This window comes from Nicotiana attenuata, unplaced genomic scaffold, assembly GCF_001879085.1.
Source record: "Nicotiana attenuata strain UT unplaced genomic scaffold, NIATTr2, whole genome shotgun sequence".
NCBI classification, from domain to species: Eukaryota; Viridiplantae; Streptophyta; class Magnoliopsida; order Solanales; family Solanaceae; genus Nicotiana; species Nicotiana attenuata.
Genome location: NW_017675128.1, coordinates 27,335 through 32,309, shown reverse-complemented (window position 1 = coordinate 32,309; position 4,975 = coordinate 27,335). Strand labels below are relative to the sequence as shown.

General features: G+C 47.5%; 1 non-coding gene across 1 annotated transcript; it reads left to right on the top strand.

The window, feature by feature from the left end:
- Nucleotides 1-4,552: 4,552 nt before the first annotated feature.
- TRNAG-UCC lies at nt 4,553-4,624 on the top strand. The gene has a single exon. It is a non-coding gene; the product is annotated as a tRNA-Gly (tRNA).
- Nucleotides 4,625-4,975: the final 351 nt, after the last annotated feature.

Here is a 4,975-nt window from a genome sequence, read left to right as displayed (position 1 = left end):
GGGGGCGATTGTCGACGCCAGCCCAACACGCATTCCGGAGAGCGGCTCGTCGGCTACCGTTGGAGAAGCGGGCGATGATACCGAGAGGGTGGGCCCTGAGGCCGCCCAGGCAGATGCAGATGCGTTAACGCGGGGTCCGGCCCGTGTGGGGATGACGGTAGGTAGATCCAACCGCCGAATTCTTATCCCAGGAGGGTATAACCTGTTGCAACACAGCGAGCAGGCTGCAGCGGATATGACCCTGCTATGTGCGGCCGCTGAGCGTGAAATGTTAAAAGGGGTTAGCGACGGGGAACTATCCCGGAGGGTTGCCGGCGCGGCCTTGCAAGTATTTTTCGATTTTCTTCATGTACCGTAAAGTAAATTTTGATGCATACTGACTTGCCTTTCCTCCTTTTCCTCTTCTTTAGACTCTCATCTTGGAGATAGAGAAGGGGCGGCGAGCGCAAAGGAAGGCAGCCACCTTTAACAAGGTGGTAAAGAAATATCGGCGGTGCCGCGTCAAGCATCAAGCACTGGCGGACCTACTCAAGCAGGACCCGGAATTTCGGGTTTTCCGTGAGGGTTTGGAGCAGTCTGAGGCCCAGCTGAAATGGAGGGTGGCCGAGCTGGAGCAGATCGACGAGCAGCTGATGACCGCCCTGGCTCGGAACATTGAGCTGGAGACTCTTCTCCAGTCTAAGGAAGAAGAGTTAGAGGTTGGCCGTGGGGTAGCGGCGGAAGCTGCTGATTTGCGGATCAAGGTTGCCGCTATGACCACCGAACTCGATGCCAAGGCGGCTGAGATTGAAGTCCTTAAGCGGACTGCTGCACCAAGGCCTGATGAGGATGCGCATCGTGAGGTGCATGATATGTGGGTGTACGCCGAGGCCAGATTGGTCGTATTCGAGGAGTTCTTAGCTGCGGGTCGAGCTACTGAAGCGGAGGTTCAGGAGCAACGGCGCATAGCCCGTGTCGCCCATGAAACTAGTGGGTATAGTTCTGATTCCCCAGACCGGGCGGGTCATAACTCCGAAGATGTCAACCGTCTAGAATCCGGCTCTTGGATCTCTGTGGCCTATCAGGCCGAGGACGGCGGCGGACGAGATGGCGGTCCGACGGGGGGGCGGTGAACAGAATGGCGAAGCCCCTTAGGACTTGTATTCATTTTGTTTTGTTGTATTTGGAGACGTAAATGGGTCCTTTTGTACATGTATTTTTGGATGATAATGGAAGTTATACTTTTGCTGTTATTCTTTTCTTTTGGTACGTTTTATTTTCGGCCTTAATATTGTTGATGGCCTTAGCCGTGTGCGCAACTTCGACTATAGTCGAGTTACTCGCTGTCATAGTCGAGCTGGGTCGACTTATCGGCGTCGATGGCCTTAGCCATTATACCGTTGATGGCCTTAGCCATGTGCGTAACTTCGACTGTCTTCGAGTTACTTGCTGTCGTAGTCGAGCTGGGTCGACTTATCGACATCGATGGCCTTAGCCATAATATCATTTATGGCCTTAGCCATGTACGTAACTTCGACTGTCATCGAGTTACTTGCCGTCATGGTCGAGCTGGGTCGACTTATCGGCGTCGATGGCTTTCGCCATAATATCATTTATGGCCTTAGCCATGTACGTGACTTCGACTGTCATCGAGTTACTTGCCGTCATAGTCGAGCTGGGTCGACTTATCGGCGTCGATGGCCTTAGCCATTTATATCGTTGATGGCCTTAGCCATGTGCGTAACTTCGATTGTCGTCGAGTTACTTGCCGTCGTAGTCGATCTGGGTTGACTTATCGACGTCGATGGCCTTAGCCATAATATCGTTTATGGCCTTAGCCATGTGTTGTTGGAGATGGCCGTAGCCTTTTATACGTGGAGATGGCCGTAGCCTTTTACACATGGAGATGGTCGTAGCCTTTTACACGTTGAGATGGTCGTAGCCTTTTATACATTGGAGATGGTCGTAGACGTTCATACATTGGAGATGGCCGTAGCCGTTCATACATTGGAGATGGTCGTAGCCGTTCATACGTTTGAGATGGCCGTAGCCGTTCATACATTGGAGATGACCGTAGCCGTTCATACATTGGAGATGGTCGTAGCCGTTCATACATTGGAGATCACGCTAGTCCAGTCCCTTTGTCATGCCAGTCGGGAGGACGTATGGAGTGGCTGGTATGATAAACTTGTTTCTCAAATATCTCCAGGTGTCCCCTCTGTCGCCTCGTTAAAAACCTCCCCGAGAAAACCCAATTGGGACAAAAACCCGAGTAAAGGAAAAAGAGTGCGACTCGGGAGACGCCTTTCAAAAATGGAAATACTTGAGGTGGGCGACGTTCCAATTGTTTTGGAGCATTTTTCCTTCCATTGTTTCTAATTGAAATGCTCCTTTACTTGCTGCCGCTGTGATTTTGTAGGGTCCGTCCCAGTTGTTGCCCAGTTTTCCTTCGGTTGGGTCTTTTGATGCCAATGTTTTGGCTTTGAGGACGTAGTCCCCCACTTTGAGTGGTCTTATTTTGGCTCTCTTGTTGTAGTATCTTTCGACTTGTTGTTTTTGAGCCACCATTCTTATGTGGGCCATTTCTCTTCTTTCCTCGGCCTCATCGAGGTCTTGAAGTCTGTTTACGTCGTTCTCTACTCCGCTGGTATGTGAATACCTTAAGCTTGGTTCGCCGACTTCGACCGGTATGACCGCGTCGGTTCCGTAGACCAGTGAGTACGGCGTTTCTCCTGTGGAGGATTTGGGGGTGGTTCGGTGTGCCCATAACACTTCCGGTAGTAACTCGGGCCATATCCCTGTGGCTTTCTCGAGTTTCTTCTTCAGTATGTTCAGTATTGTTTTATTGGAAGACTCTGCTTGGCCTTTGGCGGCGGGGTGATATGGCGTGGATAGTATCCGCTTGATACGCCATTTGTCGAAGAATTCTGTCAACGTCCTGTCAACGTCTCGCCAAACTTCTTCAGCAGTACCGACGGTACCTGTTCCTTTGATAGGTCGTTGCCCTTCACAGCGGTGACATAGTGGATCAGATGATCCTCGGGATCAGTGGTTCCGTCATATACCCTCAAGTAGGGTGGCATCTTGAAGGTTTTTAAGGTGGAGTGAGGGGCAACTTCTTCAGTGTATGGTTGTTCAACGAACCTTCCCACGTCGCGTTTTGGTAGCAACTTGGGGGCACCGGGGATCTTGTCGACCCTCTCCTGATATTCCTTCATCTGATCGCGGAGCGCCTTGTTTTCATTTTCCATTTCTTCCATCTTCTTTAGGATGGCTGTTAGCGTGCCATCGTTGGTCTGTGTCTCGACGGGTTCGTTATTTTCTAGTGCAACTTCCGGTTCGCCCACGGCAGCAGTGGTATCTACCGTTGGTGTACACCTGATGTTACTTTGTGGTGACCTCTCAACCAAGCCACTCAGAGTGCTTGTTAGCCATCTTTCCAGTAGCTTCTTGACCGCTGAGGGTGCTTCCGTAGCCGCAGATGTGGAAGCTCCCTTTTCGTGCAAGATCGTCAGATCTTCGGATGAGGAAGGTGAGATCTCCGCACCCGATGTGATACTAGGGGTTGCATTCAGGATGCCATCGTCACTGGCCTCGTTGAGAGGGCCAAGGAGATTGGTAGTGACACCCAATATAGCTTTTGATCTTGGGTTATTCTCAGCCATCTTTTGTGTTTGTGTGGTTTAGGGAATGGTAGTTGGTTGTTCTCTAGGTAGATACTATGATTTTGATTCTCGAAATCCCCACAGACGGCGCCAAATTGTTTGGCTCAAAAGTTAACAATATACTTTGTAAGCTAGAAAACAATCAAAAGTAAGAAAAGGGTAAATCGTAATCAAATATAATAAACCTAGAGATGCAAAGATGATATTATTGTTGTAGATCTAGTATTGCAAAGTGATAATATGAACTCAATAAGATATGTTCGTTTGAGGTAGAGATAGAGAGAGAAAGTCAGAAGATGAGAGAGTTGTATAGATCACAAATCCCCCTTTTACAATGTGAAGGTCTCCTTTATATAATAAGAGACCTTCCTCGAAAGAATCAAAAAGTTACAAAGACAGGTAACGTCTCCCTAGTGAAGACACTGAGTCCTAAACGATGTCGCTTTTGTCCCCGCGTCCGAGTCGTACCCGCTACGTTAGTCGGCGTACACTCACTGGGCGTACCCTCTGGCGTAGAGATGCTGACGGTCAAATTTGACCCCATACAATTGTGATAGAGCATATTGTTAGTTGAGTTGCTGGACTTGGTAATAAAAGTCTCTTTATTTACCCTAAAAAAATAGATAAGTGAAACATACGTCAGTTTTCTATTCATATTGAACAGGTATTGACACTAGAATTCATTATCAGTTCTTGAGACCATCTTGCAGTGATTCTATGTTTGAGCATATACACCTGTCTAAAACAACACCTCATAGTTGTGAACTCAACACCTAAGCTACATGGCATGCATCATTCAATCATATAGTAATAATATTTTTCTGAACTTTTAAAGCTCTTAGCGAACCTAGACACAGTTTGGAGACGAACGTTTATGACCGTTAAAATACATGCCTTGACAGCAACAAGCGTTTGTAGTCCAACGGCTAGGATAATTGCCTTCCAAGCAATAGACCCGGGTTCGACTCCCGGCAGACGCAATTAACTCTTTTGATTGTTTTGGCGATTTTCCCTTTTTGCTTTCCAGTCATTTTGAACTCATCCATGGGAATAATAAGCTGTAAATTTGTAACCCACGTCCATGTAGAATGTGGTAGCATACAAAATTGGGGCATTTTTCCTATATTGGAGCGTGGACAAGGAATTATAAAATCACTTGTTATGTAAATGGTGTAAATTTGTATGGTTACAATTTATGACTCTCCCTAAAAGTAAGACGTGGGTTTCTATAAACATATTCAGAATTTAAAATGCAGGCCATTATCTATTTTCAACCACTGCAATCACCATGCAAATTTTCCTTCTCATCTTCGCCAACTAATTTTCGAGAT